Genomic DNA, 23,608 nt, shown 5'->3' on the forward strand with positions numbered 1-23,608 from the left:
TTTGAATGTGACTACCTAATCTACCCTTAGCTATATTGAAATTGCCTGAAAGGCCTTGAAGGAATAATTTTGAGCTGGTGTTTCATATTATGAAAATGATTCTATTTATAATCTGTGCTAATAGAGTCTATGCTGTTTCAAAATCTACACCTCAGAACCCTATTAAATCTGGTAAGGACCAGAAATGGTTGTCAATTTTTCAGGGTGAAAATATGATATCTTTTCCAAGATTCACTGCTAAAATCTATTCATTTAACTGAGAGAGTTGCAAGTCAGGGCAATAAATGTAAATTTAAATTTAAGAGACCAATTTGAAAGTTTATACCTATAGTCAATTAATCCAAGTAAATAGCAACTGTCTGCTTATGAAACTAGGCTGATATAGAAAGAGCTGTGTTTCAGTCAATTTTTTGATTGTCTTAGGAAATATACCCTAGTTACTTACTCAACCTTAATTTAAACTTAAATGTGGTAGCTCTCAATTACATGTAACATTATTGTTCTCAATGAGCTGTTACATTTTTCTTCTATGTTATTCCATTTAAATCTTCACAAAATTGCTGAAAGACACATCTGTTCACTGGGACTCAAACTGGGAAGAATTGAAGGGGTGGGAAATATGACACAGCCCAGCATGACAAGGAGATAGAGACAGTATTTTTTCTACCCATTAAACCCCCCTGCAAGGCCACGCAGTCTCTAGAGAACAATGAAGATTCATTGTTATGGCAGCCTAAAGGAGCTTTCTGTCTTTCCGTAGTCCATGTGGTACAAATGATGTGTACTCTCACATTTGTATTGACGTCTAGAGATAATCATCAAAATGACCTTGGAAATGTGCAGAGGGAAAAAAAAATGATCAGCCCAGCCCATGGTTTTCCTGTAGTCTGTCCCTGTTCTCTGAGGAATCATATAACATTTTAGACTGGGAAGCATATCAAGGCTTTAGCAATTAAATTGCTGTTATACGTGTAGGACTTTGAATATTCTAAGATCTGGCTAAATAACCCTAGCCTTAGCAAGGAATTCAAGACGTAGTAAAATGATAAACATTCTTCCCAGACCATGCTGATCATTGTTAATGATTTGAGGGCAAAAACAAAGACATTAATAAAAACTCACCAAATTTTCAAATGTCACTGGCAATGCACGAACAAAAAAAAGAGAGAGAAAGAAATGGATGCCAACTGAAAGAAGGAAAATGTTACTTTGATATTGTAGAATATTATTGCAAATAAGGCCTTATTTTAGACAGCAATTCAATATATCAGTGAGCCTGTGAATGAATTACGATGGGGTCCTGTGGGGGAAAGAAAAAATCAAGGGGAACAGAGTGGACAATTTATTTTGAATAGAGTGGAAATGGTATTAACAGCTCAATTAAGTGCCAACAGTTTAGAATTAGCTAAGACTCATTGTCTTCCTGGGACAAATAAATTCTAGCTGTTCTAACATGCTTTATGTTTCACATAAATGTGAACTAAAATGTGCTTACATTGTTCCTGTTGACGACAGAACAAACCAAAAAAGTCTTCATTTGCTGAGTAGCAATGAAGATTCATCCATCTTTGTTTTCTAGAACACTGTCAAGGCACAAGTTCTTTTAAGTTTCTATATTTAAAGTAACATAGATAAATTTTCACAGGAGAAATTTGGTCCAAGCTATTCTGAATCTTCCCCATTCCTTGCTGTCCTACTTTGTCCCTCCATCTCCAGCTCATGTTCACTGGCTATGTCTTAGGAGGCCACCATCACTCTGTAGGTGAGTAAGGTTTTCTCTTCAGTTGTTGTGCACTGGATTCAGGGCTCTGACAAGACCAGCTGTTTGATAAAATAACAGTGGTCAGCTTTTCCTTAAACACAGTTTCCTCCATTTTTAGTTTTATCACATAATCTCACTTTCTCCACCTCATCTCCTGAAGATTTCTTTTCTTTCACCTCTGAAGCTGATCTTTCATATCCACCTTCTCTTAACTCTTTCTATCATCTGCTGCCAGAGCTAGACAGTAGACAGCTTTCATAGTCCCTTCCTATGCTTCATTCTTTGATTCCAAATCTGCCTGAGCTTTAAATGTAATTCCAAGGTCATTCCCACATGGAGTGTTGAAGCTCATGTTTCACACTTGCTAGATCAGGGTAATACCCCCAGTCATTCCATCTCTACTCAGAGCTCTAGGATAGACACACCATTATGGGTTCTCCCCACCCCAACGTGAACTCTATAAAAGAATGTTGAAACAGACATTTTAAAAGTTCCCACTAAGAGAAAATGAAGTATCCTTCTTACCTTATTTCCATAACGCTTTATCTATTTCCTCCAAAATCTTGTAGTATCTCCCAATACCCAAGTGAATAGTGGGAACTCCTGCTGTCTGTTAGTCTGCCACCCATCTTTCTCTTTCTCTCTTGTCCCTAAGTGCTAAATCACAAGTGGAGATGGAGAAATTACACATTAAAAACTCTCATGTGTATCCAGCAATGGCAGAAGTCAGTTTCAAAAGCCCCTGCAGATCTTGATAGTAGCTATTCCTTTCTAATTCTAGCTGTTCATTGCTAAAATAGAGAGCAGGTAGCAGAACAAAGCTGTATTCCCAGAGGAATCTGAATGGTAGCACTTCATAACAAAGTAAAAATTATGTTCACTAGAGTGCTGATTTGCAAACTCAATGACTGTATCATAAAATATTAGGTTACCACTCTGGATCTGGTAGCAAAACAGGAATATGTAGATTATTCCAAAAAGAACAGCTCAGAACTCCATACAAGTTTAGACTGTAATGTCAACCTGTTCTCAAATGAGCCAGATACATAGAAGGAAATCTTCAGAGAACATTTTAAGAGTTGCTAAAGAAATACAGAAATCCAATAAATATGAAAAGTGTGAAAAAGCATTCATATTTATTTTCAATGAAGAATCTAGCCTGTTAATTCTCATGACATGTTGATAAATCAAAAAGAGAGCCTACATCCTTGGTTTATGAAGACTTATGAAGAATACCATCCTCCAAAAGATGGAGAACTCACATAGCTGGGAAGGCCAGTGTTCTGACATAAAATCTCTGATCAATTTTCTTGCCCCATACCTTTCATTTATAAGCGTATTGGCCAGAGTGGGTCAAGTGGAAATATAATTAAAAGAGAAAAAGCTATTAGTTTTTCTACAAATAGGTAAATTATAATTTTATGGAATTCCTGAGTAATATAAGTGTATTGTATACCAAAATTGTCTCATCACAGGAATTCTACTTCCTGGTGCTCTTAAGCCCACCCCCTTCAGACCCCTGCAGCCATCCTGATCAGTAACCTGGATAGAAAACCAGCCAATCAGGGCCGGCCCCGTGGCTTAGCGGTTAAGTGCGCGCGCTCTGCTGCTGGCGGCCCAGGTTCGGATCCCGGGCTCGCACCGACGCGCCGCTTCTCCGGCCATGCTGAGGCCGCGTCCCACATACAGCAACTAGAAGGATGTGCAGCCATGACATACAACTATCTACTGGGGCGTTGGGGGAAAAATAAATAAATAAAATCTTTAAAAAAAAAAAAAGAAAACCAGCCAATCAGCCAAAACTCATCCCCCATCAGTCAGTATTAAGGTGTTATATGCTTTGGTGTTGGCAACATAGTTGTCGGCAATGGAGGCAGTAGGATAATAAAAGTTAATATTTATTGAGTTCGCCATGGACTAGTACCCTGATAATCATTTATATTCACATCTTCTTTAATCCTCAGCAACTTGAAAGGTATGAACTATCATTATCTTCCTATACAGTCATCCACAGGCCCATATCACCCCCTCCTTCCCTGAAGAGTTTTACTCTTGCCTCTCTGTTACTCTCCTTAACATCACACCTTCACAATTCTTGATTATATCAATGTCCATGTAGATGAGCCTTCCAGAGGTAGTTTTGTGACTATCTTCTCCAGTAGTGTTATTTTTCACTTTCCTCCTGTGTGCATCCATACAAATTTTGTAACCAATATTTGGAAGCTTTTCATTTTGTCAATCTCAAAAAGCCCATTCTCCACCTACTACCTCCTATCTTTCTAGCTCTCTCCTTCTAGTAATCTGATTCTTATGATTCTTCAACCCCACTGAGACCTACCATGTATTGATCTCACCACCTTTTCACTCATATCTTCCTTTCTTCCTAAAATAAACTGGATTCCATGGCCCATTATTGTGATCACTTCATTAAATTTACCCTCAACTCCCTTTGCCCATCTCTCCTGCTTTAAAGTACATGCCTGGAATGACCCCGGCCCAGGTTCAATCTAACACTGCCTATTTCACACCTATTTCCAGCTGAACATGGCTGGAGAAAAATGCACAACTATGCTGATTTATTTCTATTTAAATTCATAACCACTAATTTCAGCCGAGCCTTGGTGGTAGCCACTAATCCTGTCTCACTTCCCAGGTCACTCAATCCCTCACTATCCAGAAGGCGATCTTTCTTTTCCTACAACAAAACTCCAACACCTCCCTTCACCATCCTCATGATCAGCTCATGATCTTGTTTCCTATTTCACGGAGAAAATAGCAGCAGAAGAGAACTTTTGTAGGCTCTCCCCCATATCTCTTCCTTCTATTTGTCACTATGCATGAACTGTTTATGTTCCTGTCCAAGGTCAGATACTCAACTTGTGCACTAGATCTCATTCCTTGTTGCCTACCCAAAGATATTGGTCCAGTAGATACCCCTCTCTCCTATATCATCGATATCTCCCTCTATTATATCTTTTCTATCAGCATATAAGTATATATACGTATATTTTTTCTGTGAGGAAGATCAGCCCTGAGCTAACATCCGCCAATCCTCCTCTTTTTGCTGAGGAAGACTGGCCGTTGGCTAACATCCATGCCCATCTTCCTCCACTTTATATGGGACGCTACCACAGCATGGCTTGCCAAGCGGTCCGTTGGTGCATGCCCGGGATCCGAACCGGCGAACCCCTGGCCGCCCCAGTGGAGCACGCGCACCTAACCGCTTGCACCACCAAGCCGGCCTCTATATTTTTTTGTTTAAAAATGAAAAGTCCCTTTTCTCTCACATCATCTTCTGTCTACTGGTCTATTTCTACCCACACCTTAGCAAGACTCCTTAAAAAAGCTATTTACACTCTCAGGTCAAGCATTGCCTCTACCACTTCATCAAAACTACATGTCAAGGTCACAGTGCCCTCTGTGTTTCTAAATCTAATTGTAAATTCTCAGTCTTCCAGTTACTTGACCCATCAGTAGCTTTTGAGAGAGGTGATCCTGCACGTTGCCCTATTTTATTTTATTTTTTTAACTTTCTTTGCTTTGCTGCCAGGAAACCACACTTTCTTGGTTTTCCTCTTACGGTGTTTGCTGCTGCTTCTCAGTTTCCTTTGCTGGTTCTTCCTCATTTCCCCAATCACTAAACGTTGGAGTGCACGGCACTCAGTCTTCAGACTGCTTCCCCTCTCTATCTATAGTCTAGAGGTTTTAAATATCACTTGTTCACTGGAGAATTTTTATCTTTAGCTTAAATTCCTTCCATGAACTTCAACTCATATGGATAGATAGATAGATAGATAGATAGATAGATAGATAGATAGATAGAATTACCTATTTGACATCTCCACTTGAATATATAATAGACATCTCAAAGTTAATTTGACCTCTCCTGAACTCCTGTTCTTAGCCATCCCCTGGAAAACTTTTGCAGGCTTTCCCAGGAATGTGCTAACGCTCTCCTTGTACTTGCACAATGAGAATCCTTGGAGTCAAGATCTGTCTCCTTTCTTTTCCCTCACCCAACATCCATTTATCAGAATGTTAAGTGACACACGATTGTATTATAACAGCCTCCTAACTAGCCCCTCTTTCTACCCTTGCTCTCCTACAGCGTATTTTTAACACAGCAACCAATCATCTTTAACCTTATTCAGATCATTCACTCCTCTGCTCAGGACTGTCCAGTGACTCTAATTCACTCAGAGTAAAAGTCAAAGTCCTTACAACAGGCCTCAAATGACAACACCGTTTGCTGCTCTTCTGACTTCCCGACCCCCTCACCCACATCTCTGACCTTCTCTCCACCTCATTCCCTCCCTTGCTCACTCTTCTCCAACACTCTTGCCTCCTCGTTATTCCTTGAGCATGCCAGATCCTTTGCATTGCTATTTATTTCTTCTGGAATTCTTTTCATCCCAGATATTCTCAAGGTTCACTTCCTCACCTCCTTCAGGCCTTTGCTCAAACATCACTTCTCAGTGAGGCCTTCCTTAATCACTCTATTTAAAACTTGCCAACCACCTCCCACATCCCAAAACTTCACTCCCTATCCCCTGTGCACTTACCACCATGTGATATACTGTGTATTTTATTTAGTTATTTTCTTTTTACCTATTTGTTTTCTTTGTCTTCTTCTTCCCCTACTTCCACTAGAACAAAAGTTGCGTGAGGGTGAGGAATTTTTTCTGTGCCTAGAAGAATGTCTGAAACAGAGTGTATGTTCAATAAATATTTTTTCATGAATGAATTGAGTTTCCATTTTAAAGATGAGACTTAGAAAGTAGAAGCCCAAAACCATAGAGCAAGTGAGCTGTGTTTCTGGGAATGGAACCCAGGCAGTCTGACTCCTGTGGCTTGCTAAGTACTCTTCCCCTATGCCTGTTTACCAGATACTGGAGTAGGAGCTGGAGTGGCAATGACTAACCATACGTGTTTTACTCATTCACGGTGAAGCTGGGGTGGTTACAGAAGAGAGAAGGTGTACTTTCAATACAATTTGGTAAATAAAATGGAAACAACGAAGAGAGGGTCTTCAACCAGTTTTATGAATTCAGAGGCTGATTCTTAATAGATGAGTAGGCATAGCCAGATGAAGAAAAGAGGAGATATTTTAGGTGATCAGAATAGCATGTGCAAAGACATGAAGGTACATAGTCGTATTTTATGTTCAGGTCCCTATTACTAGGGAATAAAAGAAACACTTAGGAGATAAGGTTGAAGCAGGAAGCAGAGTCCAGATGGTAGAGGATCTTCGTGCCATGCTAAGTATCCTGATAGTGAGTCACTCAGGAGTTTAGCAGGGGAGTTCACTGATTACATTTGTGTTTTAAATGGCCCTCCTGGAGAGAGACCAGTTACTAGACTAGTGCAATTGTCCAGCTAAGCAAAGAAGGCCAGGACTAAGACAGTAGTAGCAGGGATGCCACTGAAGAGGCAGAATGAAGAAGCATTTGTAGGAAAAGTCAGTGATTCTTAGTTCTTAATTAAGTAGAACAATGAGTGAGGGCAGGAAAGCATTGAGGATGATTCCATTTTTCTTGCTTCAGCAACAGGACTGGTGTTGCTGGACTAAGATATGGGATGTGAGAGAAAGGTGTCTGGTGGGAAGGACTATAGGTTCATTGTTTGATACACTGACTTCGAGATGCCTCAGGGAAATCCAAGTGGTGAAATGAATCTGAAGGTCTAGACAGATGTCAAGGTTGGAGGCATAGACATGAAGGTCATCTATATAAAAGTGAAAATCAAACCCTGAGAATGCCTCAGACTGTCAAGCTAAGAAGAACGGGGAACAAGAAGCAGTGAGTTGAGAACTCCGGAGAATACCAAGTGGGAACGGTTGCAGGAGCGACAGCTGGATGAAGAGGAACCTGCCATAGCAATCAAGAATCAAAAGTCAGAGAGGTGGAAGATGACTAGGGGAATTTAATCCAAGTGACAGAAACAGAAGACTTTTAAAAAGGGCTGAAAAAATGAGAATAGGAAAGTTTTTTCTGGAAAGATCGGTTTTAAAGGAACGATGGGAGCAGATGCCTTGAAGAATGGATGAGAGATGACAAATTAGAATAACTTTCAAAAACAGTGAGTATAAAGAGGAGAGAAGATGGCAATGAAGGAGAGCTTTGTTTGTTTTGTTTTTCAAATGAGATGAGGTGTGATCTGGGCTGGTATTTAGCCTGTGCACACCAAGATTATCCACTAGTTGTTTATAGCTGATACCAGATCTGATTGGCTGGTTTATCTATTCTAGTTGGTTAGAATCCAGAGTCATGGCTAAATATTTTTAATATGCTCCTTAGTGTGATTATAGGCTTAGGAGAAGAAAGCAGAAAAGGAAGGATTGGAGATGTGGAAGAATGGCTATTGTTTATAGCAGAGGTCAGCAAACTGTGGCGAATTTGGCTCACGACCTCTTTTTATATGGCCCTCAACCAAAGAATGGTTTCACATTTTTAAACGATTGAAAAAAGAAAAAGAAAAAACATTTCATGACACATAGTTTTGTGAAATTCAAATTACCATGTCCATATGTAAAGTTTTATTGAAACACAGACACATCCATTTGCTTATGTATTGCCTACAGCTGCTTTCGCATTCCAGCAACAACTGGCTAGTTGTGACAGCGGCCATACGTCTCGCAAAAGCCTACAATATTTGCTATGTGGCCTATTACAGAAAAAACTTGTTGACTACTGATTTATAGTATAATGTCTGACAAGAGAGAGGAAGAAGATGGGATAAAAGGCACATGTAGAGGTTCTGGCCGCAAAAAGGAAAAAGGATACTTCATCCTATGAAACTGGGGGAAAGAGTGATAGGATTGTGCAAATATAAACGGAATTGTAGCTAGAGGAGAAAGAGGAGGGAGCCCCCCCACCGCCACATACACCCCACACTCTAAGTTAAATGTGTTGGCTGCCATCAATCATGACATTCTAGAGGACAAGAACTGTGTCGTATTCATCTCTGTCTCCCCCACAGCTTTCGGCACAGCGCCTTTCTTTCAGCCGCTCTCACTAAATATTTAATTGAATCCCAGGTGAAACTCTATTATAAGCACATTCCTAGAAACCTCTGCCCTTAGGGCCTTGCATTTAATTCTCTTACTATTTGGGCCCACATTTATTAAAGTTGGATGTTATGTTTAGAGGTGTGAATAAAATGGAAGCTGGCTTCTTATTTAGTTAATTTTCAGTTTGCTAAATGGAGTCAATATAGTCAGAGAGAGTTAATATTCTTATCAAAATTTGCCTGTTTTCCCCTTTTCTTAGCATGAATACTTCTACAAATCACTAAGGGGTGTTGAGAATAAATACTATGCAAATATGAAGTATTAACATAGATTGTTTTAACCTACTAACAGTGTAAAGAAAATAAAACCACAAGGTGAGATGAAAAGTTGTGTGAAAAATTCTTATAGAGTAGGATATATGACAACCCTTAGTTATTTCATTTAGCCAGCATGATGAGTTTTAAGAGTTTGAATTTTAACACCCTTGGGTATACACGTCTCATTCACTGCCATTGTCACAGTTTCTACTATCTTATACCTGCTCATACAAATTTATTGCCAGCCTGAACCTGAAAAGTGTTTAAATTTGTAATTGCTAATAAAGAGTTGTCTGAAAGCACAAGAACAGTCCAGATGAACAGCTCGAAGTTCACTTGTATCATGGCTTAAATATACACGCGCACACACACATGCATGCATATTGACACGAAAATACATATATTCACCTCAGTTACCCAAATCACCAGATCTCTCTTGTTTACTTAAAAAGTAACAGCATGACAGTGGTAACCATATCAAAATATTTAAATATATCAAACCAACATGTTGTACACCTCAAACTTATGCAATGTCATACGTCATTATAGCTCAATAAATAAATAAATAAGCACCAAATTAAAAAAAAAGTAATAGCATGTGTGTGAAAGTGTCTGTGATTTTTACCTATTACTCAATCTACTATGAATGTAAAAATTAATTTTGCAAGCACTCAGTTATCTAATGTTCTTTAGTCCCCCCAATAACTCTTTGTGTCTACAAGGGAGCTATACATGTGATGACCTATAATGATATTCATTTTGGCATGATCATCCTTATCATTAATCTTCTAGTAAGGCATAGATTGCTGAAGGGAACACTCTAAAATGACTGATAATAGCATTATAGTGCCCAATGACAGAACATATGTCTACATGTAACATTATAGTAACTAGGCACATTTTCATACTCCAGGGCCGCAGCCTCTAATCTACAAACTTGTGTAACTGGTCTATTAGTACAGCACAAACTTACAGTAAAGTGACGTGTCAGAAGCTGTTGAAGGAGAAAGAGAGAAAGAGAGAGAGAAAGAAGAAAATGTGCAAAGAGAGAAAAAGCAAAATATTTTGCCTGTTAATCAATTCATTTGGGAATTGGAATATGAGTGTTTTAGTTTCTTCTTTCTGATTGCATTATTTTCAACATATAAAAAATTCTGTTTTTTTGCCACTTTCTTTAATAAATCACTCTGGTAACAGAAACAAATAAGGCTTGGTCTGTGTAGGTGAGAGAAACAATAAAAATACAGTCTGTCAACTGTTGATCTCTACTGATGGAGGTGTACCTTTATTTAACATCACTTGTTCTAAAGGGTATGCACCTCCTCATAGACAAAAGCTAGGAGAAACAGGATATGGTCATCAGCTGAACATGCTTTTTACTAAGCATCTTATTTTAGGTTTTCTAACTGAACAGCTTTTAAATGCATTAGACCAACATAAATATTGGGAAGCTGATTTTTTTTTTTAAATGAACAAAATATAATTTATTGGCAGACTATTCTTTGGAATGAATCCCAGAGTCATCCACGAGTAAAGAAAAAGGATGTATAATAGAACTAATAGTTGTACTAATGAGGAAAACCAGGTTCGATTGTCACCATTTAGCTTTGACATGTTTGAATTTAAGGGAATATAACTAAATTAAGACGTTTATAAGCAAATAGGAAAAATATTGAATTTACATTTTAAGTTGTCTTCCTAGTCTCCTATCTGTCCCATATTATGGAATTACTCTGTATGTAACACTTTTTAAAAACTAACAGACCATTTTTTATTCATCCTTAATCCAAGGACAAAAGGTTACAGTTAGGTCCTTTTACTTTTCTTAGGAAGCTCACAAACCCTTTTATTATTTTACCTGGAAATTTCTCCCTTGTTAAATGGTGAAATGAATGGACTTCTTTACTAAAAATATTTTTTAAATGGGAATATCAATTTTAAATAGCATAGATATGCTCCTAGAGGCAGAGGAAATTGCTCAGTGACTTCTGTAAAGCTTATTTGAAACTGACCTGTGGTACCGGCCTGTGTAGTGAGATAATCAGGTAGTTACAACTCCTTGTTACCACTCACCTCAATCACACTCTTCGTAACTACCTGTGAACAATCCTGCTCTATCCATCTCTTTTCCCACATCCTTTTCTATCATGTTATTCTATAGCCAACCCAAGCTTTATGCTCTCTTTTCTCTCTACTCTTAAGCCATATGGTTCTCACCAAGTGATTCCGTCTATGCCCCCCAGCCTTCCGTCTCCTCTGACAGTGTCCACCCAAACCACCGGAAACCTGACTGCCATGTTGTAGCATTTGCTACCAAACTGAGCTTGAGTTATTCAAATCATTCTGTTTTTGACAAGAAGGAAAGCAACACAGTGATCAGGTGATAAAGTACTATCTAAAAGCAGAGCTCAAAATATCTATGTCAAAATATCTAATTTAACTACTCGATCAGATATGAGATGCAGGTCCGTATGGTGAACCAGACGTTTTCCCTTTATGTACTTGGCTTGTAGAACTACTCTGTTAGTGATTGGTCTTTAATCTCTAAGCTGTTTCACTAGTGTTCATGCTGTGATTTGACTCACTGAAGCTTAGACATTCTAGACCAAAAATGCTATTATTTTTATATTTAGTTATAGCTCTCTACTTTCACACAGTGCATTTAGGGCCAGGAAACATCCCTTTAAACACTACCATTTATCTAACATATAAAAGGAAATACTTTAATTCCTTATATAAGTTACTAAAGACTATCACTTGTCAAATACATTTCTGCAGTTAATAATAAAAAGCCAGAGCACTTGAGTGAAAAGAGCATTAGTCTAAGCTAGGAAAGTGGTCGCTTGAAATATTTATGCCTTACTTTTCCCGTCAGTAAAACGGGATAAAGTTACAAGTGGTCCTTCTACCTTGCATGGCTACTTAAGGATGAAAGAAAGTGTTTAAAACACCTCAGGAGAAAATTTAAGTCCATCAAAAGGTTGAATAAATTTAAGTTAGGCAGCACAACTCCTCTAAAAGGCCATATGAAATTGCACTTATAAAGGGAGAAGGGTTGAGATCTTTTTTCTTCTTCTCCAAGAATAATTTACTTTTCCAACTCAGAAATAATTCTTCTGTTTATTCTGTGTTCTTATTATTCTACAAAAAGTCATTTCAATTTTGGCAATATATTCACTACATCAAAATGGATTGTTCATTTGGATTTTATCTTCCCTGCAAATATTATAAAATTACATTTATTCTCTCTTCTTGGAATTTATTGCCAATGTTAAAATTGTTGCACTACAGGCCACATTATAATCTTTTTTGTGCTACGAAATTCTCTACAACTAAACTGAAATCTTACTATTTTCCACAGCACAGTATGTTCCTTGCCTCAAGAGGAAAGAATAGACAATTGTGATAGGCAAAAACCTAGTAAGGAATTTCTACTTCGTAAACCCTTTTTCTTTCTGGTCCATCTGTTGTAGATTTGATGGGGAGAGGGCGGGGGTTATTATCAATCAATGTCTCAATAAGTATTTCTTATGTTAATGACTATTAAAGTCCAGTGAAATTAATGTTGAATGAATAAAAAGAAAAAGCTCTTCTATATGTAATATTAACACATGGACACTTTAGTCTATCTTACATAATTTTATTTAGTACATGCCATGAATTGACAGAAATAGTATTCTTAAAATGGCTTACATTTTGGCGGATATGTTGATCCAAAATGTGAAAATGTTTGTGAAGGCCCATTAGCAAAGCTTGAACACCCCTTGGTGTGCAAGTGTCTGCACTCTGAAAGAAATCTACCTGTGGCTTCAAAGAGACTGTGTTACATAAATAAGCATATGCAAAAACTCGGGGACTGCTCTTGGATATGAGAACAGTTGAAGCACATCTTTTCTGTATTTGAAAGAAAAAGAGGGAAGAGAAAAAAATTATTGGCAGAGGGAGTAGTAATGATGATTGGTACTTGAGGAAAAGGCCCAAGAAGTTTTATCAGTTGGAGAAATTTTTAACAAGGCTGAAAATGTGTTACCAGCTGTGGAATGCCTACAAGTAGAAAAAAATTGCGAGATATCCTGTCTGATCCGATTCTCATAACCCTGGTGTTATGAGAGGCTGGGGGGAGGAAGTATGTGCAATATCTCCACCTTTCATCTGTTTTTTATTTAGACAAGCTAAAAAACACAAACCGGAAGCTGGTGTTAAACAATAATTCTGTCCTCTAAATAACAACCTGCATGTTATCAGCATTATCAGACATTCTAAAGATAGCTATCTAAAAGCTTGTGTACAGTTTATGTTTGTGTTTTAAAAACTTTTGCAAGAACTTGTTCAACAGTACTGAGCATGTCTGACGTGAAAGACTTGGTGTAGGCTCTAACGATATAAATATGAATAAGGCAGAGGCTTTATCTTTGAGATCTCAGTTTATTGATAACTTTCTAGACATGCAAACACATTACAACAGTATGATGTTATAAAATGTATAGTAGAGTAATAAATGAAGAATTTATGGAAGAGAGAGAAAGGAAAGACTTTTTCTCTCCATGTACAAATGATATGGAGATAGGTTATAAAGAGAGGCTTTTAAGCTGTCTATTTTTTTTTTTTTTTTTTTTTTTGCTGAGGAAGATTCACCCTGAGCTAACATCCGTTGTCAATCTTCCTCTTTTTGCTTGAGGAAGATTAGTCCTGAGCTAACATCTGTTGCCAGTCTTCCTCTATTTTTCATATGTGGGTTGCCGCCACAACATGGCCGCTGACAAGTGGTGTAGGTCTGCGCCCAGGAACTGAACCCAGGCTGCCGAGGTGGAGTGTGGAACTTAACCACTGAGCCATGGGGCCAGCCCTAAGCTGAGTCTTAAAAAGGGAGAAAGAGTTCATCTGATGAAAGGAAGAAGAGTGTGTAAGAAATCAGAGGACCATCTTACAGTTAATACTGTGCTATGGACTGAGAATGGGCTTCTATCTCAGACTCTCCTATTTATAGCCAAAGATTTATTGGTCAATACACATTAAAAGTTGCCCCTCAAATTGTTGCCTGGGAAACACTCTCCAACTATGTTATGATTGGTTCTTTTTCAGTATACAATTAATAACCATAACAAAACCCAGTGATAGTATGTTTAGGTTCAGAAGCCTTCAGCATGATGTCTCTGGGATACAAGAAAGCAAGAGTTCCACTGCTGGACTTTTGCATTGCAGGCACCCTCCAAGCATAAGGAAGACTTAATATGAAGACGCTAATATGGTCCCAATTAGATGCTTTCACCCCAAGCTTTCCAATTTTTCTGTTGTTAAATTTCAATTGGAACTACATAATGCCCAGCTACAGATTTTTTTTTTTTGAATTCTCAAGATCTTCTTCCAATCTAAACATGTATCACATCCCTCTAGTGCCTTTGCCATTTTTTTGTGAAAATACAATCTCTCTCCTCCAGGCAAGTAAAATAATTTATCATAATATAGGGCTCAGCAGCTAGGTCAGAGTAGTGTTACTCACTGACACCTTATTCTGCCACCTGCAATCACCAGTTTTGGTCCATTGCCACTTACAGAAAGAGTGAGAGTAGATACGGGAACCTCCTTGTAGGACCTCAAAAGCAAACTTAGAAAAGCAGCATAGTGTGTGGTTGCTTGAAGAAAACGTTGAATAGGAATCCGTTCATCAATCAAAAGCTATCCCGTCTTTAGGGACCCAAGTAGCCAAGATCGCATCAGTATCAAATCCAGCCTAAGAGTGAAGTGTGGAGGCGGAGTACACAAGGCGGATTTCCTTGATATCTAAAAGCTTCAACTTACAGCAGCTGAAATTATTTGAACAAATTCTTATTTTCAAATGCTTTTCTTATTATTAAATTAATTTTAGCATAATTGATTTCAATATAATAACAATTCTGATATTATTAAATTTTACATTGTATTAATAACAGGAAACAGAACACTTGTAAAATATAGAAAAAGCCACAAGTCGAAAATCAAAATCACCTATTACCTAATGTCCAAGAAACAGCTATTGCTATGATTTTGATTCTATTTTCAAATTATTTTATGCTTATATATTTGAAATACTGAGATCACACATAATCCCTTAATTCCTTTTTTTTTTTTTTTAAGATTTTATTTATTTTATTTTTTTCCCCCCAAAGCCCCAGTGGATAGTTGTATGTCGTAGCTGCACATCCTTCTAGTTGCTGTATGCGGGACTCGGCCTCAGGATGAACGGAGAAGTGGTGCCTCGATGCGCACCCGGGATCCGAACCCGGGCCACCAGCATCGCAGCGCGCACACTTAACCACCAAGCCACAGGGCCGGCCCATAATTCCTTTAATTCCTCCCCAGTCTTCTATACATCTTAGTTGTAATCATATGTGTTTATATTTCTGGTAAATTTTTTCATTAATTATTGTTTTGTAAACATTTTTATTGTTTTTATATAGTCATAATGATTCTGATTTTAATGGCTGTCTGATTTTCTACTATGTTGATAAATATATGTTAAGTATGTTTAGCTGATTTCAAGTTTTATTATAAGTGTGGTCTTGAAATATCTTTGTATTTAAAAGCCTCATTCTTCTCTATTTTTTTTTTTGTGAGGAAGATCGGCCCTGAGCTAACATCTGCCAATCCTCCTCTTTTTGCTGAGGAAGACTGGCCCTGGGCTAACATCCATGCCCATCTTCCTCCACTTTATATGGGACGCCTGCCACAGCATGGCCTGATAAGTGGTGCGTCGGTGCGCGCCCAGGATCCGAACCGGCGAACCCCGGGCTGCCGCAGCGGTGCACACGCACTTAACCGCTTGTGCCACCAGGCCGGCCCCAAAGCCTCATTCTTCTTGTAGTCCATTCAACTATAAATTTATTGCTGCTACCTGGTTCCACGGTGGCCACAGAATATAATAAATTACAGTGATAGGGAAATGGAGCAATGTGGTCGTAGACTTCCTAGGTCAAAGAAATACTGTATAAATACTATGTAACAAACATATGTGGACAACATTAAAGTCACCTCACTGTGAATGGATGGGAAACAGTAGCAATATAATGCCCAATTTTGTCTCAGCCATCATAATTGCATGTTCTGTAGATAACTATCAGCAATTAAAGAGTGAAAGATCCAAATCATGCTATGGCCTCCAAAAAGTAGCAATTGCTATGGTAGCCACGGGTGTCAGCTCAAGTTACCAAGGATCATAATATTCAGATAAAATGTGTTTACACTTCTTTCTATTCTTAATCCCACATGATTTGCTATTCACATAAGAAATTCTTAGAATATCTAGATAGAATTTATTGAGACTGTGATCAAAACTTGTTTTTACTAGTTTATTTACAAGGCTAATGGTTTTTCTTCAAGGGTGTGTTGATGTTCTAAACTGGAACAGGTGTAAAAGGAATATCTGTCCTTTAGCCAGACCACTCGAATTAAATAGCACCACCTTCTAATATGAAGGAACACATATGCACTATGATCACATGTGTATAGAACAATCATATACCAGTACAATCAGAGTGTATAATTCCTTTCCCTCCATAGATAAAAATCAGAGCCAAACATGCTTGAATCATGGTTTCATGTAATAGCTCTCTTTGATAAAAATAGACATGAATAATGAATACTAAACAGGAAGCTGACTATATGAACAAGAAAGAAAATGCATACCTCATTTCAAAGAAGCCAGTCACTAGCATTAATAGCAAGCCACGGGATTAAGCTCATTAAAACATTTGCCTAAAGGAGAAATCTAATTTATTTCTTGTATTTCTTCATGTTGTATGATTTATAGAAAGCATGGAGGTGGATTTTATGGTCCAGATCATGATTTTAATCTGCATATAACACTTTTATATAGTTTTCTCATATGAGCACCACAATTAAGTTCAATTGATGGTATTCCAGATTTGAAATCTTATTTTGAAAAAAGGTAGTCACTCTTTGTTCTTTCTTAACCTTTAATCAGGCCTCTGAGAGAAATTCTATACTCTTAAAAGTTAGCTGTGATGGAGGGAATTGTATATCTTGGTAGTAGATTTTGTTTGTGAGCTCCTCTACCAGGCACTGAGCACTCAGAGGCCAAGATGGCATCTTTGTATCTTTAGAACCTATACTCTTGCCTGGTGCACAGAAGGCGTTCAACGTTTATCATTGAACTGCTCCATATCTAAGCTTCCTCTTGTATTTCTAACCTTGGTTAAAGGTGTCATCATCCATGCTGTTTCCTAAATTAAAAATTCTGGATTCAGGCCTCTCCCGCACTCCCAGCCTAAATATTCGTTGATGTACTTCCTCAATGTCTTTCCTCTCCATCCCTAGGGCTGCCACTGTCTTCATTCAGAGTTTTATAACTTTTTTCTGGGATATTTCAGCAGTCTCATTTGGTTTCCGTTTTTCCAGGCCCTCTCTCCAATTCATTCTCCAGAGTTACCTAATAAAACACAGTTGTAATCAAGCCACTTAAACACCCCCTATGAGTACAAACTGATTCTAAGATGAGTTCCAAACATCCCAGCATTACAAATGCACAGTCCCATCAAGATCAAATAACCTTACCATTTTCACAGTGACATTTTTAGTTTCCTTCACACATACATTCGTCATGCCTCAGAATCTGTATATAGTCTAGCCCTTCTGCCTTGAATACTCTTCTTCTTTACCATAAAAGAACTCCTACTCATCCCTGAAAATTTGTTTTCCATGTCACCTCTTCTGTGAAGCCTACTATGACTACCTGAGGCAACATGTTCCCAGCAGAGCCACTACCTGGGTTTGGATACTGACTCCATCACGTGGGCAAGTCACTTAACCAGTCTGTGCTTCAGTTGTCTCATCTATGAAATGGAAATGGTAAAAGTAGCTACCTCATAGGCGTGTTGCAGTAGTTATATGAGTTAATTAATATATGTAAAGTAAAGTACTTTGGTCTTAATAAGTGCTTGATCACTATTAGCTATTTTTAAAGTGTTGTTCACTCCTGTCTTTATGTTCTTATATATTCTTCAATTTTAGAACTTATCCCATTATGCTGTAACTATCTCTTTCTATCTGTCTCTACCTCTAGATGGAGAGCCACTTAGCTTACAGACTGTGACTTATTCATCTCTTCAACCTGTCAAAGAACTGAATCAGGTTCTGAGCGTATAGTACTCAGTGAATGTAAAATGAATAAATGTATGAGTGAATGAATGAATGAATGAATGAACTCAGGTAAATAAGATGCCAAAGCTCGTTCTGCATATCTCTGTTATACAAATCAAAATAGATTCAATCTATTAGCCAAGTATTCGTAGACTTGTGTTGGTGAACTAAATATAGGAAACTCTTTTTCTTGTGCCTTGACTCCAAAAGCAGCATCATAGCCCTTTTAGTTATGGTGCAACTTCCCCCTGACATGGAAAAGCCACTGGTCCTATTAAATTATTCTTTTTTTACCTGCTCAGATTATGTTTGATTTTTTGCGTATGCTGTTTTACGCCATATTTTTTTTGTCCCAGGTTAGACATCTAATTCAGCATGAGAAGAAATCATTATAATCAACTTTGATGGTCACCAAGAAATAAATGTATCCATTGTGCTCTCAGAGAGGAGGTTTGCTTCATTTACTCTTTTCTCTTGATAAATGCTGTTTTCTAATGCCTTTGTGGTGATAAAGAGATGGAAGGGTAGGGGAAAATCTGGATACTTTCTTCTCTGGGCAACTTTGCATAAAGCCTTCTTTACAGCCACGTTCAAATGATTTATGTACACATTGTGCATGCAGTAGCAGCAATTACAGCACTATGCCTAACATTTAACCTGCATCATTCTTAGTGGCTGTTCACCGGCCGCTTAACTTAACATCTGCTACTTTGGTAGTCTAATATCCAGATAGAATGAAGAAGCAAAAGGATAAAACTCCAATAGTCTTGTTTACTTTAATAGGTAATGGGGTGTGTGTGTTTTGTCTTAGTTTGCATTATTCAAAATTATCTGTTCTTTAATCTTTGCAGAACTAAGACATATTTGTCTTTTCCCTACATTTTTTCCTAACATAGAAATCAGAGACAAGAAAGAAATATAAATACTCTCCACTATATACTTTATTTAAGGAAGGTTCTGTTGTTTGTTCTTTGTTCTTTGTTCTTCTGTTCTTTGCAGCCTCCCAAACACAACATTAACAATATTTGATAATAGCAATTTTTCACAATATTTGAAAATTGACAAACCGAGGCCAATACAAATCAAAATACCTGTGAAATTACTGAATCTGTCTAGCAAAACTGGTGTAATGCTGTCTACTTGTCAGATCTAATTGGTAGCTGAATCATAGAACAAGATGAGATCACAGAACTATAAATGAGATCAGAGATTGGCTTATCCAACCAATTTTAAATATTCCTTCTTTCATGATGAATCCCTTTCTCCTCATTCCTCAGTTTCGACCTTTAGTTCAGGCCCTTGTCGTTTCTTTCCATCTCCTCTTCATCAGACTCCCCGCCGCTGTCTCAGTGCTCCACCAGTCTAGCCACTCCTCAACTATCAAAGTTGTCTTTTTTATTTATCACTTTAACCAGACCTTTTTTCTGAAGCCTTGGTGATTTCACAACATCTTATATGTTGCAAGAATCTCCTCACCTCAAGCTTCAGAGCACTCCAAGAAGGAGCCCCAGACTTCCTTTTTCTCCTTCAGCTTCCCAACACATGCCTAAATCTCCTGTCACCCAATTTCCTCAAAGTTCCTCTCATTATAGTTAGTAAAGCTCTTACCTTTGTTTCTGGCTTTTCCCAAAGTACCATTTTGCAACTGGGAATTCTGTTTTCTCTTGGCTAGTTATGCCATCTCTTTCCTATTAGTTCAGAAACCCCATTCCTGACACACAATCTTATTAGATAACTCAGTCCTCATTTACTTTGGACACTGTCTGAATTTTTTTGCTTCTCTTTTTCCACCCTCCTAAGTTGTATTTTCTTTTAATGCACTCATTAAATGCATCTATTTCATTAACAAAATTCAATGATTTCACTGAATATGTGTATCAGACTGCCCTTTCACGTACTTTTAGGTTTATTATGTTGCCTCTGTCATACACATGTAAATATGTTCCAGTTATCAATTGCTAAGTAACTACCACAATTCGTAATGGTTTAAAACAGCAATCATTTTATTATATCTTATGAATTCTATAGGACAAGAATTTGAGAAAAGCTCAGCTAAGCCATTCTTATCACTTCATGGTGTCCGGTTGGTGGGCGGGTGGGTTTGGAGGGTCCAAGATGGCTTTACACACGTGTCAGGCATCAGGGACGGCAGAGTGCTGGGCTCAGTTGTGGGACTGTTGATCAGAGTGCCTATTTGTGGCTTCTCCAACACGGCAGCCTCGGGGTAGTCAATCCTCTTACATGGCAGCTCAAGGCTACTGGAGAGAGTGTTCCAAGAGGCTCAAGTGGAAGTTTCTTACCCTTGGAATTTCTAGAACATCACTTTTCAGCCTCTATTGGTGAAGCAAATCATTAAGACTAGCTTAGAATAAAGGTGAGAGAAATTAGACTCAATCTCTTGATGAGAAGGATAGCATAGAATTCGCAGCTATCATATATATATTTGACATTTGATAAATGTTTTTAATTACAATACTGACTTTCTCATTTTAGGAAACAGTATTGAAAATAAAGAGATTGTATAGATTGTACATGAAATGCATGTTAACTCAGTAAAATATTCAAACTTAAAAAAACATGTTCCTACTTTACCACCCTCCTGTAACATGCTCAGCAATTTTTTTTTTTTAGCTAGAGAGACTATAGTATATTTCATATATAGTATATTTCATTTTTATACCCCTAGCAACTGTTTCAGAGCTTGGTACATGATAACCTCTCAATAAATGTTTGTTGAATTGAATTGAATTTGTCCTGGATTTTGAGGCAGACATGGCCAACTTATTGACTTCTCTGAATGTGTTGTAAAGGAGGATGAAACGTGGCAAGAAAATCCAGCCTGAACAAAGGTAAATCCAACAGGTGGTACTGGTATACATGCCAATTAATACAGTTCCAGGAAACATAGATGATGGTATCAGTAAATCTTCTCCATCTTCCTTTGTGCAATAGAATTTTCAAGGGATTATCCATTTAGCACGTCTATGCCAAAATTACTGCATGAGCTAGACAGCAAACATTTTGGATTACTTCTGACAAGCTTTGGTTATTTTGTACAAGAGGGGAGTAAACAAAATTATTCTATGATGCCTCTTTGTCATTAGAGAAAAACCGAGCTAATGAGTCAATAGTAAGAGTCAAAATATTTTTTTCGATTCAAAGCTTTTAATATTACAAAGTAAATTAAAATATTTTTTAATGTTGGATAGAATTTGCTTCTTTAAGCTGTGATCCTGTGTTTCTCTGCTAATTTCAAATTTAAAAAATTCTTGGCTGATGAAACTGTTATATAAGCAGAGGCACCGTTGTTCATTGTGTAACGTGAGAATCAGAAACTCTGCTGCAATTCTCTTGTCATGTTGCTGACAGAGAGTTCCAGAATTTTCACTGGAAGGATGGGTATATTTTGTAATTTGTTTTAATCCTGAGGCAATTTTATGAATTTGTTTCAAATTACTAACTAAATTTATTTTTTTTTCTGCATGCATTAGAAAAAAATCACCTCTTGTTTCCAAAAATCCTATCTACTTACTAAATTTGTCTCTGCTATTAGAATAATGCATTTTAAAATTCTTTTAAACAATCATTAGAATTTTATATCTCCTGTCATTTTACAAATATTAGTTGACAACGCTTGGTTAAAGCCAACTGAGGGATTGTAGTATAAAAATATTGCTGTATATTTCCATGACATGCTTTCCAAAGACTTTTCCGTTTTTGTTTTGCAGACTTGAAAACTAAGGCATAAGATGCTAGAATAACTCACCAAGGTCATTTAAGACAATAGTAGATTGTCTTGGGAAGATTATTACTATTTCATAATCATTCTGTCTCTTTCTAGATCTTTCTAGCTTTGTTGTCCACCTTTAAATGCCTTTTCCAATATTAATGAATTTAATTGGCCCTACATTTAATACATTAAGTTTATAGACTCTAGTCTTTCCATTAGAGACTCGTTATTCTACTGGTAATTTGTTTTAGTTGCTAGCTATTTCTGTAGTCCTTGTATTTATTTATAGTTCTTTCTTATTGCAAATTATTTCTTTAAATACATTCATGTTTGCATATATGTGGTTTTTATTTCCGATTTCACACCCCTTCCCCCTCCCTCTCTCAAGAATTTGGAACTAACTTAGTTTTCTGCTGATTCTTTCCTTCCATTTGGCAACCATTTTATTTCACTGTTTTTGAAGTGATGCAGTAAGAAAAAAATGGCTGCCTTTTGTTTATTTCCTTGTACATTAATATGATGACATCATCAAAGATATTAGCTAGAATGTACCTATCTTTAAGAACTCAGAGGTACACATAAGCCAGGAACACTCTGTTTTCCTTTTTCTTTTAATACCCCAAGGTTTTGTAGCTTTAGCAGAGCTCCTGTGTGCAGAAGGAAATGAACATGAGCATTTTGGAACAAATGCATTAAAATGGTGGCATTTACAACATATCTGAATATTTTTTTCAATGTTAAGAAAAATTTACCAAAAGACTTTTCTTTATGTCATGAAACATTCTAAATCAATGTTAACCCTACAAAAAAATATTATAAAGACTGATGTTAAATCATTGTATTTAGAGACTAGACTATTTAGCCACACTTGCTTATCCTGGCTTAAAATTATTTTAAAAAATTTCGACTGACACGGAAAATTTTTGTTATAATTATTTCCAGGAAACAATTACTTTTAATGGAAAGCCTAAATAGGTATATATATTTACTATTTTTAAGATTACTGTATTATTTACAAACACTATTAAAATGTATTGTATATCTAACTATACAGAAAATTTATTTTCTTATCTTCATTTATGGTGTTTCTGACTTTTCCTTGTTTGCTTTTTGTTGCACTTTGCCTATATTTGTCATAAGATTTCCACCGACATTAACAAGCAACAAGCTTTCAATTACCAATTCAATTTAGACAGATTATTAAACAGATGAGAGATCAATTTTTTTTCATCAAATTCCAATAAATAAATAGCTTTTTCATTTGGAAGTCCATGATCCATTTTCAAATTTTGAGAAATAACTTTAGGTAATTATTTTTTAAAATATTTTAGAAAGATAACCTGATTGTATATGTGTGTGTGTATACATATATGTGTGTGTGTATGTGTGTGTGTGTATATATGTGTATATATATTAATTTGATATCTATACATCAGAAAATCCCTGTAAATATTCAGTAGTCATCTCTGAAACTGCTTGTTAACACTGAAATCAGATAAGGTAAACCATATGCTTTATTGAGGTAAGCTGTCTAAAATAAGTTACTGCGATTTTAAGAAAATATAAGCCACATGTCCTTTAGATCTTTAAATTGAAATCTTCATTGTTCATTTAAGTCAGCTGTTCTAGGAATGTGTCATCTTTTGAGAAGATAA

General features: G+C 37.0%; 1 protein-coding gene across 1 annotated transcript in view; it reads left to right on the top strand.

The window, feature by feature from the left end:
• The window catches only part of CSRNP3 (cysteine and serine rich nuclear protein 3), a 189,099-nt gene that overhangs the window by 68,387 nt on the left and 97,104 nt on the right, over positions 1-23,608 (top strand). The window lies entirely within an intron of this gene.

This window comes from Ceratotherium simum, chromosome 9 (assembly GCF_057802395.1).
Source record: "Ceratotherium simum simum isolate JZ-2026a chromosome 9, ASM5780239v1, whole genome shotgun sequence".
Taxonomy (NCBI): domain Eukaryota; kingdom Metazoa; phylum Chordata; class Mammalia; order Perissodactyla; family Rhinocerotidae; genus Ceratotherium; species Ceratotherium simum.